Here is a 13570-nt window from a genome sequence, read left to right as displayed (position 1 = left end):
AGTGGTGGCGATGGCATTGATCATGAGCGCAATCAGCAGCAATGCCACGATCAAGTGGATGAATTACTTTTCTGAACATATTCCTCCCAGAACCGTCTCTGCAGTGTCAGAGCACAGATATCAAAGTGCTGTCAAAATTATTTTGCATTAACTTATATTTCCATTAAGACTGAGCGAGACGTAGTTTCAAAACTCTGAATAACGGCACCCAACCTGAATACTTTTTATTTAAAAAAGAACAGAAGCAGACCAAATGATTGTGCATGTTCATCTGCGTGACTTTGTTCTTTGCCTCTCATAATTGTTTTACAAATATCCCTTCCAGTCTGGCTTTTACTGGGCTGTTCTTCCTGCTGATAAAAATCACTTCCGGAAAAAACACCCACATTCCACAAAGTCCCGTTGTTAAAGGACTTCAATGTCGGACACGCCAACATCACTGTAAAAAGACAGTTTGGGATATTTTTTCCTTTTCTACTATATCTTTAGTTGGCTGTATCAGTCACTGAGTAGAAACATTATTGATTTGTGGATTTTAGCTCAAGATGAGCATCATATTTCAGAAATAGTGATATTCAAAACATCTTTTAGTAAAGGTAGCAAAGAAATCTGAAATAAGTTTTGCCATTCCAAAGGGCTACACCCAGTTTGTTAGTCTGACATCAAACATAAAGTTGAAAAACCTTCAGTTCCTACGAAGAACCACTAGGGCCTGTCTCCAAAAGCCAATGTACAACAAACCCCATGTTAAAATGTTCATGTAATTTAAACGAGTGGTGTCTGTCCAATTCTATTCTTTCTACATTGTTTTCTTCCTTTCCTTTCGGCTACTCCCTTCAGAGGTCGCCACAGCAAGTCATCTGTCTCCATCTACCCTTATCGTTTCCGTCCTCTTCTCCCATACTAAACTACCTCAATAAATTCACCATCCCTCCTTTGTACACGTCCAAACCTCAGTCTGGCCTATCTTACTTTATCTCCAAAACATCTAACACGTACCATCCCTCTATGTACTCATTCCTGATTCTATCCATCCTTGCCACTCCCAAAGAGAACCTGAACATTTTAATTTCTGCTACCTCTAGCTCTGCCTCCTGTCCCGTCCTCAGTTTTGTCTATCCGTTTCAACCTGCCTGTACATGTTTCTTCACCTCTTTTCCACACTCTCTGTTGCTCTGGACTGCTGACCCTATACTTGAAATCCTCCACTTTCTTTATCTCTGCCTCCTGTAACCTCACTGTTCCACTCGGGTTCTTCTCATTCGCACACATACGCATACCTCCAACTCTCCAAATTTTTCCTCCACTTGCACCCTCCTCTCACCACAGATCACTATGTCATCTGCAAAACATCATGGTCCATGGAGATTCCTGTCTGACTTCATCTGTCAGTCTGTCCATCACTATAACAAACAAGAAGGACCTAAATGCTTATCCCTGATGCAGTCCCACCTCCACCTTGAACTCATCTATCACACCTACAGCACACCTCACAACTGCCTTGCAGCTCCTATACATGTCCTGCAGCACTGTAACATACTTCTCTACCACTCCAGACTTCCTCATACAGTACTACAGTTTGGTACCCTGTCATAAACCTCTCCCAGAGCTACGAAGACACAATGAAGCTCCCTCTGGCTTTCTCTGTACTTCTCCATCAACATTCTCAAAGCAAATATAGCATCTGTAGTACTCTTTCTTGGCATGAAGCCATATTGTTGCTCACAAATGCTCACTTCTGTCCTTAGTCTCGCTTCTATGACTCTTTCCCGCAGCTTCATTGTATGGCTTATCAACTTTATTCCTCTGTAATTGCCACAACTCTGCACGTCTCCCTTGTTCTAAAATATCTGCACCATCACACTTCGCCTCCATTCCTTAGGCATCCTCTCACTCTCTAAGTTCTGGTTGAACAATGGAGTGAAACACTCTACTGCTACCTTTCCCAGACACTCTCCCATACCTTCCACAGGTATATCCTCAGGACCAACTGCCTGTCCACTCTTCATCCTCTTGTCCTGTAGCTGCAGCTGGCCCCAAGACACTAGAGTTTACACTAACTATAGGCTTTACTAAACTGAAATGTTTTGGTTTTAAAGGTGGAGGTGTCTCCTTAACTCCACAGTAATGGTATCTGATAGCAGAAGGCCTGTCCTCCAAATCTACATTCGGATACTCTAGGAACTACGAATAAACCTGGCCTCTGAGAACGGAGAGCTCTATTAGGAACATACGGTCCAATTGGGTCTTGCTCATATTGCAAAGCTAGGCTGGTTTGCAATTGCAATTCTTTTTTTTTTCTTTTTTTTAATATTTTTTTATCCCCGATTTTGGGGTTCATGGCCCAGTGCTCATACCTAAGTAACAGTCCTGGGCATTGCTCTCCTCTGCCAACCCAGGGAGGGCCCTACACTGAGCTCAGGTCTCCTTCTTATCCTGAGGAGTGACGGACCGCTTCTTTTCACCAGACAGAGTGAGGATTCTCTGACCGGACGTAGCGCGTGGAAGGATCCGGCCAGATCCTCCCCACCCCATCTGGCGCCCCGGTTGGCCAGAGGGGGCATGTGTAGCCCAGGACTGTGTGCATGTTTTTGTGAGGGTAGCTCACCTTGCTACCCAAGGGAACACGGGGAGAACATGCAAACTCCACACAGAAAGGCCCTTTCACCAACCCCACCCAGGGTGTGGGCACTGAAGTCATGGGAGAACTAACACGCACTTCAGCGCCCACAGCGCCCACAGCGCCCACAGCATCCCCGGTGGGAATCGAACCCAGGACCTTCTTGCTGTGAGACGGCTGCACTACCTGCTGCGCCACCGTGCCCCCATGCATTGCAATTCTTAAAGGAGCATGAGGCAAGAATAAGAAATGAGACTCATTAGCGCCACGACGACCGTCGGGGTTCCTGCAGCCAACAGTGAAGCCGGCACGGGAGCGCGTGTGTAATCTCATGTGATTTTCAAATCAAGCTCTAAATATGACTTACAATGTTATCTTACCTGGTCAGTAGGAAATGAGCCATGTCAGCATCTGTTTTTAGTCCCAATTCAAGTTGAAGCTGCCTCCATGACTCAAACGCGTATCCAATGTTTACTCGTGCGCCGCCGAGAACGCGCATGCAGCGCCATTTGACGTCACATCCGCAGGACAGTGCGGGAAATTCCGGTCCGGAATTGCAGCACATTTTGCAGCACACAGCCTGTTCAAAGCAACGGAGAGATACGCTAGAGGGCTCATTCTTTTTGGTTTGGAACGCTTCATCTGACATTATTACTAGAAAACTTAAAACGTATACGAATTTTTTTCATAAATCCTGCCTCATGCTCCTTTAACTGATTCCAAATGACTCCAAAATAAGAGTTCACAAACTGTACAGAACAAATGTTCTTACTTTGTTCTGTAATGCCAACGACCATATACTGTAAACACTAAACTAAATTACTAAATATTTGAGTGTTGGAGGGAAACTGAATCGAAATGGTCGTAGAGTATAAAGGATGTTAAACGGAGAACAATTCCTCAAAGGTTTTAAAATTTAAATCAGTTTAAGTAGAATACAGCGTGCATCAGGATCTGACTGAAAGTTTGTGAGATCATATAATGATCATCATGTAGCAAGCTGAGTCAGGACAGGACTGAGTGTGGCTCTTATAGACCCATTTTGGTACTAAACATAGACCTGGGGTTTTCAATTCCGGTCCTCGGGCCTCCCTGTCCTGCATGTTTTAGATGTTGCCTTGCATCAACACACCTGATTCTAATTAATGGTCCTCATTAGCTTGTCATCAAGGTCTGTACATCTCTGTTGATGACAAAGCTCCTTGTATCACGGTGTGCTGAAGCAGGGTAGCATCTCAAACATGCAGAACAGTGGGGCCAGAGGACCGGAATGGAAAACCCCTGACATTGACGACAGACTGACTCTGTATCGGCAAAACCTTTAGAAAGCATAATCCTGGATTTAATTGACAAGGATCAAACAGGCTTTGTGAAAAACATACAAACACAAGACAATATAAGATGGGCCCTGTTAACAATATATAAAAAACACTGAACATGAATCAGTAGTAGTGCTAAAAAGGCCTTTGATTAGGTCCGTTGGTAATATCTATATTTGACCCTCAAACAACTTGGATTTAACAAAATGGGAAAGAGAAGCTAATGTAAAGATAACTGACAGGCTGAACACCTGCAAATCATCTTCTCCCACTACCACCTCCAGTCTGGGGAGGGAAATTCGCTTGGAAGAACATGATAAGATTTTTCATAAGCCCAAAGATGAAAGAGTCCCAGACAAACAGACCTGAGTTGGGTCGCTACTGGAGGATTTCTGGACATAAATCTGCGGGACACTTCCATAGTTTTTGAGACTGTGCTCACCATTTTGGAAAAATGTGACAAAAGAGATAAATTACATTTTTGGTTCAGATATAGTTCTATCTTTCAGTTTGATGTATTTAATTGTCATATCTGTACGTTTAAAGAGACAAGACAGATACTTAATGCAAATGTTATTAACCAGTTGCAAGAAACTGATGACAAGAAAATGGCTCAATAAGCTATTGCAGAATGGAAAGAGATCATCTGGGGAGATTTATTGTATGGAGCACTTGACCTTTTCTGTAAGATATTCCAGAGATACATTTGAAAAGTACTGGGAACCCTGGAAATTGTAAGTCAACCTAAATGTATGGAAATACTTGCAATGATGTAACATGATCTCCTCTTGACTGTGCTGTACAAGCTGATTAGAATCTATGAAATATTATTTGTCGAAGCTGTAATGACCCTGTATGCTACTTCATCTGCTACTACGTATTATTTTAACGCTGTTTATTGTTCTATGAAAAATAAACACAAAGTTTAAGACAAAAAAGATGATTGCAAACATTTGTAGAAACCTTGTTCTAGGAAGTATTATGTAAGTATTATACAATCTGATGCTGAAAGAATGTTGTTTAGAGTAATTTTCCATTCATCCCTCCATCTTCTTCCGCTTTATCCGGAACCGGGTTGAGGTGGATCAGATCAGTAATTTCACTGCTGTTAAATGTCAAAATGGGTGAGATTTGACCCTAACAGTAGTTACGGTTAATATATTCAAGATCTTCTAAGTTCAAAAGTACTATGTTTTCAAATCAAATCAAATCAAATAATATGGAACACATAAAGTTACTTCAAAGAAATTTCAAACAAGTAAAAATACATTTGCAATTTTTGTCAGTTCATTGTAAAAGATTAGTTCATTGTTGCTCTACTTTCATTCTGAACAAAGTATAGTGTGTGATGATGATCCAACACTGACATCTTGTGGTTAATGCACACATTACATACTGTATGTGAAGATATAAAGTTGAGACTGATGGAAAACTGTCAGATACCGTCACAGGGCCACAGACAAACAGAGGTGGCAAATCCGGCTTCAGAAAGTAAAAGTCCTGCCATATATTTGTTCTGTCCATTCACTAAAACCAGGTGAGTTCACTAATTAGCTCATCTACCTGGCTGAAGAGCTGTGCTGATTAGAATCAGCTGGTTGAGTGAATGTGCAGAACAAATACATGGTAGGACTTTTACTTTCTGAAGCCGGATTTGCCACCTCTGCAGACAAACACACATCTACACCCACTCACACTCTGGTTTATTGTCACTGTTTACCAAAGAACAGTGAGACATGCAAGTTAAAACAGAAATAGATTCATTAGCTTCTTGCGTGCAAAAAGGAGAGGTGTCACAACAGTGCACACAGTGCTGAACATTATAAAGAACTCTACCCCTCCCCATACCTACAACATAGCAGTGCTTATGGTCGTCTGAAGGCCAGAGCTTCGCAGGCCTCAACGCAAATTCTATCTATGCTTTGGAGAATAGGCTTCAACCTGTTCCCATAGAGACAGAGACAACCTGCACGTCCTCACATCCTGTATGTAGAGATCCCCAAATGCATGTAGGATGTCACTTGCGAAATATCTGAGCCCAACACAGCTCATATGTGTAACGTGAGGGCGTGGCTTTGCTCTACACAGCTCATATGTGTAACAGTGAGGGCGTGGCTATGCTCTACACAGCTCATATGTGTAACAGTGAGGGCGTGGCTATGCTCTACACAGCTGATATGTGTAACAGTGAGGGCGTGGCTCTGCTCTACACAGCTCATATGTGTAACAGTGAGGGCGTGGCTACGCTCTACACACCTCATATGTGTAACAAGGGCGTGGCTCCGCTCTACACAGCTCATATGTGTAACCGTGAGGGCGTGGCTCCGCTCTACACAGCTCATATGTGTAATGGTGAGGGTGTCGCTACGCTCTACACAGCTCGTAACAGTGAGGGCGTGGCTCCGCTCTACACAGCTCGTAACGGTGAGGGCGTGGCTCCGCTCTACACAGCTCATATGTGTAACAGTTAGGACGTGGCTCCGCTCTACACAGCTCGTAACGGTGAGGGCGTGGTTCCGCTCTACACAGCTCATATGTGTAACGGTGAGGGCGTGGCTCTTCTCTACACAGATAATCTGTGTAACGGTGAGGGCGTGGCTCTGCTCTACACAGCTCATATGTGTAACGGTGAGGGCGTGGCTCTGCTCTACACAGTGTTGGGGTAGTTACTCAAAAAAAGTAATCCATTACATATTACTAGTTACTTTAAAAAAAAGTAATCCCTTACACTACTTAGTTACTGGTTGCTGAAAGTAACTAGTTACATTACTAGTTACATTACTTTTGGATTACTCCGCAATATCACCTGAGCTGCACCATAACTCGATTGCCAATGAACAACATTTATACAGGACTGTCTCAGAAAATTAGAATATTGTGATTTTCTGTAATGCAATTACAAAAACAAAAATGTCATACATTCTGGATTCATTACAAATCAACTGAAATATTCCAAGCCTTTTATTATTTTAATATTGCTGATCATGGTTTACAACTTAAGAAAACTCAAATATCCTATCTAAAAAAATTAGAATATTCTGGGAATCTTAATCTTAAACTGTAATCCATAATCAGCAATATTAAAATAATAAAAGGCTTGCAATATTTCAGTTGATTTGTAATGAATCCAGAATGTATGACATTTTAGTTTTTTTAATTGCATTACAGAAAATAAAGAACTTTATCACAATATTCTAATTTTCTGAGACAGTCCTGTAGTTGGAACTTTATTACTGCAGTGCCCAGATCAGCACCAGAAGTCCCGTAAAATCCCGTAAAATCCCGTAAGATCACGTTAAAGGCTGATTTATGGTTCTGCGTTACACCAACGCAGAACTACGGCGTAGGGTATGGCGACGCGCACCGTACGGTGTGTGTCGCCGCGTACCCTACGCCGTAGGCACTGCGTCTATTTAACGCGGAACCATAAATCAGCCTCAAGTCAGACAAGTGTTGCAGCGCATGGTGAAGACGCATGAAAGGCAAGTTTGATTTTCTTTTCTGTTCTCCCGTTCTACATGTAGATGAAAAGCTTAAAGTAACTAAAGTAACGTATTTTTTCTTGTCTTAGAGTAACTATAACGGGATTACCCAAATTACAACTGTAACGCGTTACATTACTGCGTTACTGGCGAATGTAATCTCGTTACAGTAACGCGTTACTTTGTAACGCGTTACACCCAACACTGGCTCTACACAGCTCATATGTGTAACGGTGAGGGCGTGGCTCTGCTCTACACGTTCATATGTGTAACGGTGAGGGCGTGGCTCTGCTCTACACAGCTCATATGTGTAACGGTGAGGGCGTGGCTCTGCTCTACACAACTCATATGTGTAACGGTGAGGGCGTGGCTCTGCTCTACACAGCTCATATGTGTAATGGTGAGGGTGTCGCTACGCTCTACACAGCTCGTAACAGTGAGTGCGTGGCTCCGCTCTACACAGCACGTAACGGTGAGGGCGTGGCTCCGCTCTACACAGCTCATATGTGTAACAGTTAGGGCGTGGCTCCGCTCTACACAGCTCGTAACGGTGAGGGCGTGGTTCCGCTCTACACAGCTCATATGTGTAACGGTGAGGGCGTGGCTCTGCTCTACACAGATAATCTGTGTAACGGTGAGGGCGTGGCTCTGCTCTACACAGCTCATATGTGTAACAGTTAGGGCGTGGCTCCGCTCTACACAGCTCGTAACGGTGAGGGCGTGGTTCCGCTCTACACAGCTCATATGTGTAACGGTGAGGGCGTGGCTCTTCTCTACACAGATAATCTGTGTAACGGTGAGGGCGTGGCTCTGCTCTACACAGCTCATCTGTGTAACAGTGAGGGCGTGGCTCTGCTCTACACAGATAATCTGTGTAACGGTGAGGGCGTTGCTCTGCTCTACACAGCTCATATGTGTAACGGTGAGGGCGTGGCTCTGCTCTACACAGCTCATATGTGTAACGGTGAGGGCGTGGCTCTGCTCTACACAACTCATATGTGTAACGGTGAGGGCGTGGCTCTGCTCTACACAGCTCATATGTGTAACGGTGAGGGCGTGGCTACGCTCTACACAGCTCATATGTGTAACAGTGAGGGCGTGGCTCTGCTCTACACACCTCATATGTGTAACGGTGAGGGCGTGGCTACGCTCTACACAGCTCATATGTGTAACGGTGAGGGCGTGGCTCTACTCTACACAGCTCATATGTGTAACGGTGAGGGCGTGGCTACGCTCGACACAGCTCATATGTGTAAGGTGAGGGCGTGGCTCTACTCTACACAGCTCATATGTGTAACAGTGAGGGCGTGGCTACGCTCGACACAGCTCATATGTGTAACGGTGAGGGCGTGGCTCTGCTCTACACAGCTCATATGTGTAACGGTGAGGGCGTGGCTCTGCTCTACACAGCTCATATGTGTAACGGTGAGGGCGTGGCTACGCTCTACACAGCTCATATGTGTAACGGTGAGGGCGTGGCTCTACTCTACACAGCTCATATGTGTAACGGTGAGGGCGTGGCTACGCTCGACACAGCTCATATGTGTAACGGTGAGGGCGTGGCTCTGCTCTACACAGCTCATATGTGTAACGGTGAGGGCGTGGCTACGCTCGACACAGCTCATATGTGTAACGGTGAGGGCGTGGCTCTGCTCTACACAGCTCATATGTGTAACGGTGAGGGCGTGGCTCTGCTCTACACAGCTCATATGTGTAACGGTGAGGGCGTGGCTCTGCTCTACACAGCTCATATGTGTAACGGTGAGGGCGTGGCTCTGCTCTACACAGCTCATATGTGTAACGGTGAGGGCGTGGCTACGCTCTACACAGCTCATATGTGTAACGGTGAGGGCGTGGCTCTGCTCTACACAGCTCATATGTGTAACGTGAGGGCGTGGCTACGCTCGACACAGCTCATATGTGTAACGGTGAGGGCGTGGCTCTGCTCTACACAGCTCATATGTGTAACGGTGAGGGCGTGGCTACGCTCGACACAGCTCATATGTGTAACGGTGAGGGCGTGGCTTTGCTCTACACAGCTCATATGTGTAACGGTGAGGGCGTGGCTACGCTCGACACAGCTCATATGTGTAATGGTGAGGGCGTGGCTACGCTCTACACAGCTCATATGTGTAACGGTGAGGGCGTGGCTCTGCTCTACACACCTCATATGTGTAACGGTGAGGGCGTGGCTACGCTCTACACAGCTCATATGTGTCACGGTGAGGGCGTGGCTCTGCTCTACACAGCTCATATGTGTAACGGTGAGGGCGTGGCTACGCTCTACACAGCTCATATGTGTAACGGTGAGGGCGGGGATCTGCTCTACACAGCTCATATGTGTAACGGTGAGGGCGTGGCTCTGCTCTACACACCTCATATGTGTAACGGTGAGGGCGTGGCTACGCTCTACACAGCTCATATGTGTAACGGTGAGGGCGTGGCTACACTCTACACAGCTCATATGTGTAACGGTGAGGGCGTGGCTACGCTCTACACAGCTCATATGTGTAACGGTGAGGGCGTGGCTACGCTCTACACAGCTCATATGTGTAACGGTGAGGGCGTGGCTCTGCTCTACACAGCTCATATGTGTAACGGTGAGGGCGTGGCTACGCTCGACACAGCTCATATGTGCAACGGTGAGGGCGTGGCTCTACTCTACACAGCTCTTATGTGTAACGGTGAGGGCGTGGCTCTGCTCTACACAGCTCTTATGTGTAACGGTGAGGGCGTGGCTACGCTCTACACAGCTCATATGTGTAACGGTGAGGGCGTGGCTCCGCTCGACGCTGGACCCAGGAGTCTCCATAGGTAGTGGATGGAAAAGGAGCAGCGCTCATGGAGGTAATTGTCTGGAAGAGCCAACCTGTCCTGAAACACTCTTTCAATATAAGTGAATATAAGTGCTTCATCATTGAGAACGTCATTCAAAAATGGACACATGTTTGGAGCTACTTATAGGCTATGGCTTGACTTGATTGACAACACTTTTGTTTCTTTATCAGTCATTTCTCTAATCCCCTCCACAGGCTAATAATAGTTTTTGATTAAATGTCAAAATGAATCAGTGGTATATTTTTGCAGGCTTATTTTAAAAAAATAAAATAAAAGACCAAAACAGACAGATAAAAAACGGAATCACGGACAAAACACATTGTTGTCTGACCAGCTTGACTTCTGACTGAACAGATTTTGTGAAACCAAATCGAGGTTTAATTCAGCCAGGATTTCCGGAAAATCCCAGTTTAATCTGCTATCCTGGTTTTGTGAAACAGCCCTCTGGTTCGGTCAAGTTTGGGCTCTTATTTTTGTTTTGGATTCCTGATTATGCAGCACTTTTAGTTAAATAAATACCCTTGGTTTGGAGCTCCTGTAGCCCCAGTCTCCTGCATTTGGGTCCTACATCCCCAAGTCGTGACAAAATGGACCAGACTGTAAATATGTTTATTTCTGCTCTAAAGTTGGACATTTTAACATGGGAGTCATTGAGATTGACCTGCTTTTGCAGCTAGCCTCCAGCGGCCAATGGAGGAACTGCAACAAAACTTAGGCTCATTTCAGTAGTATGATGGATGCGCTCTGGACTAACATTGTTTCCATTACTCTTTTTGTGCTAAACTGGACTCTCGACACATCTGAAAAACCACCTTGTGAATGTGTAAAAAGTTTTGTGTGACAGGTTTGTGTGTATTTGACGGTTTCTTCGTTTTTGTTTTTTCTAAGTGGGTCTTTTTTTTTGGCAATATTTGGATTTTGCACAATTCTAGTGGCAATGGAACATGACTAGTGACTTAATGAAACTAACCAAACTGCTAAAGAAGACCACTTGTGGTATGCAAACAATATACATTTTTAAGATAACAAAGACTAAATGTTATTGATTGATTGATTGATTGATTTCGAGCATATTAATTATAAATACAAAAAAAAACAATTACACAAAACATCAGAAAAAGAATACAAATAAACAGTCATTAAACAAAATCAAAAGGAAATAAAAAAAGGAGTAGGAGGAAGTAAAAAACTTATGAGGTCCTACCCCTTGTTTTTATTTCGATTTGATTGAATACAAAATAAAAAATGATGTAACAAGTGCACTACCCTGTTTAAGGGTAGGTCCAGTAGTTAATACGCGGCACAATTTTCCCTTGGGTTAAGTTCAGAAGATCCAGGTCGACTCGGGATGCAGCTCTGAATTCAGTACACCATAATTTATATAAATGTGAAGCATAGACACTAGCGTCACAGGGTTTCTCATAGGTGCACTCCCCATTACCCTACTTTACCTCCTCCAGCAGGGAGATTTCCCTCCACAACTGCATGAGCACTGAGTGGGCTGCGTTTGCTGCCAGGAACACTATGAGAGAGCTACAGAAGATGAGTAGAGGAGGGAGACAAAGACAAGGGCAGAGAGAGAAAATGGATAAAAGATTGAAAGAAGTGTAAGATGAAATGAATTAAACAAGATGAAAAGAGAGAGAGAAGAAGGAAAGGACAAGTAAGGACAGAGAAGGTGAAAAAAAGGAAAAAGTGAAACATTTGGAGAGTGAGAGAAGTTATTAATAATGCAGCAAAGGAGAGGAAGGCTGTGTCCATTGTCTACATTTCTGCATTACAAAAAAAATCTTTCGATTATGCATCTATTCCTAATTCCTGTCCTCTATAAAGAAAAACATAATGTAGGAATGCACCGAGAAACAGAGCACACCAAAAGCAATGACTGTACAGATGAATGTAGTGTAAATAAACCCTCCATGACTCCTGCCAGTGTGTTTGGGGAGATGTATCTGTAGAAAGCCAAGGACAAGTTAATGCACAGCTTTGAACCTGCCGATGCAAATAACAGGGTAATTCATCAAAACGTGTTTCTCATACAACAACTACACCTCTATTTGTTTCACTGCCACATTTTGAGATTTCTTTTTTTTGTATCTTCTTATTTTTTCTTTGACAACACCAGAGCAGGAACATCCCTTTCACACTCCTCTATTGGCAAGGATGGGGAATCAGTGCGCCTCTAGCTACAGATGTCTTTCAGTGACCGTTACACTATTCACACGGAAAGATTTAATGGTCGTGGGACATAAATCTGTTTGATAAAATTATTTCTCTTCATGTTGAAATCGTCAGGTACAACATGCATTAAATTAATTCTAGCAAAGAACATTCGTTCTAGCAAATCCTTTAACTTTTGTTTCATCTTTTGAGGAAGTCTTTGAATAAGCATGGACATTTTTCACCCTTCACTTGGAATCAAACATGCCAATAGTATCTTTACAGCAATATATTACCACTGATGAGAGTTGCAAACGGTGTCTGACAGTGGTCTAGGGCAGTTGGTTCCAGCGGCAAGTCCAACAACATGATTATTGAAGAGTACAGATAGTCAGTAGAAACTGGATGCATGCACACATAAACACAGAAAAACACACATAATCATTTGATGAATAGTTTGAAAGTAGATGTTTAATTTTTTTCCCAGAACTGTTAAGTTACTTTGCATACAAATATGAAATCTGTGTCACTGTGTGTGTATATGTGTGTTAATCAATATTAATTAAATCAAAGATTCTTCCCCAAGGTGAAGAATTATCTAAATACCATTAGAAAAGAAATGAGGTGTGCAAGCCTCCCTCACAGAGAAACAAAGACAGACAGAAAATGTGTATGAAAGCATATCATGAGCAAATAAATGGGAAAAGATGAAAACAGATGTGTATGTTACTTTTTACCCTTATCTATGTATGTATGTATGTATGTATGTATGTATGTATGTATGTATGTATGTATGTATGTATGTATGTATGTATGTATGTATGTATGTATGTATGTATGTATGTATGTATGTATGTATGTATGTAATCTATCTATCTATCTATCTATCTATCTATCTATCTATCTATCTATCTATCTATCTATCTATCTATCTATCTATCTATCTATCTATCTATCTATCTATCTATCTATCTATCTATCTATCTATCTATCTATCTATCTATCTATCTATCTATCTATCTATCTATCTATCTATCTATCTATCTATCTATCTATCTATCTATCTATCTATCTATCCACCTTTCTATCTATCTTTTTATTTAGATATTTGTAGTTGGAGCCATTCTCACGTATCTGCAGAATAAGAAAAT

The sequence above is a fragment of the Cololabis saira genome, chromosome 13 (assembly GCF_033807715.1).
Source record: "Cololabis saira isolate AMF1-May2022 chromosome 13, fColSai1.1, whole genome shotgun sequence".
Classification (NCBI taxonomy): Eukaryota; Metazoa; Chordata; class Actinopteri; order Beloniformes; family Belonidae; genus Cololabis; species Cololabis saira.
This window is presented reverse-complemented; position numbering follows the sequence as displayed.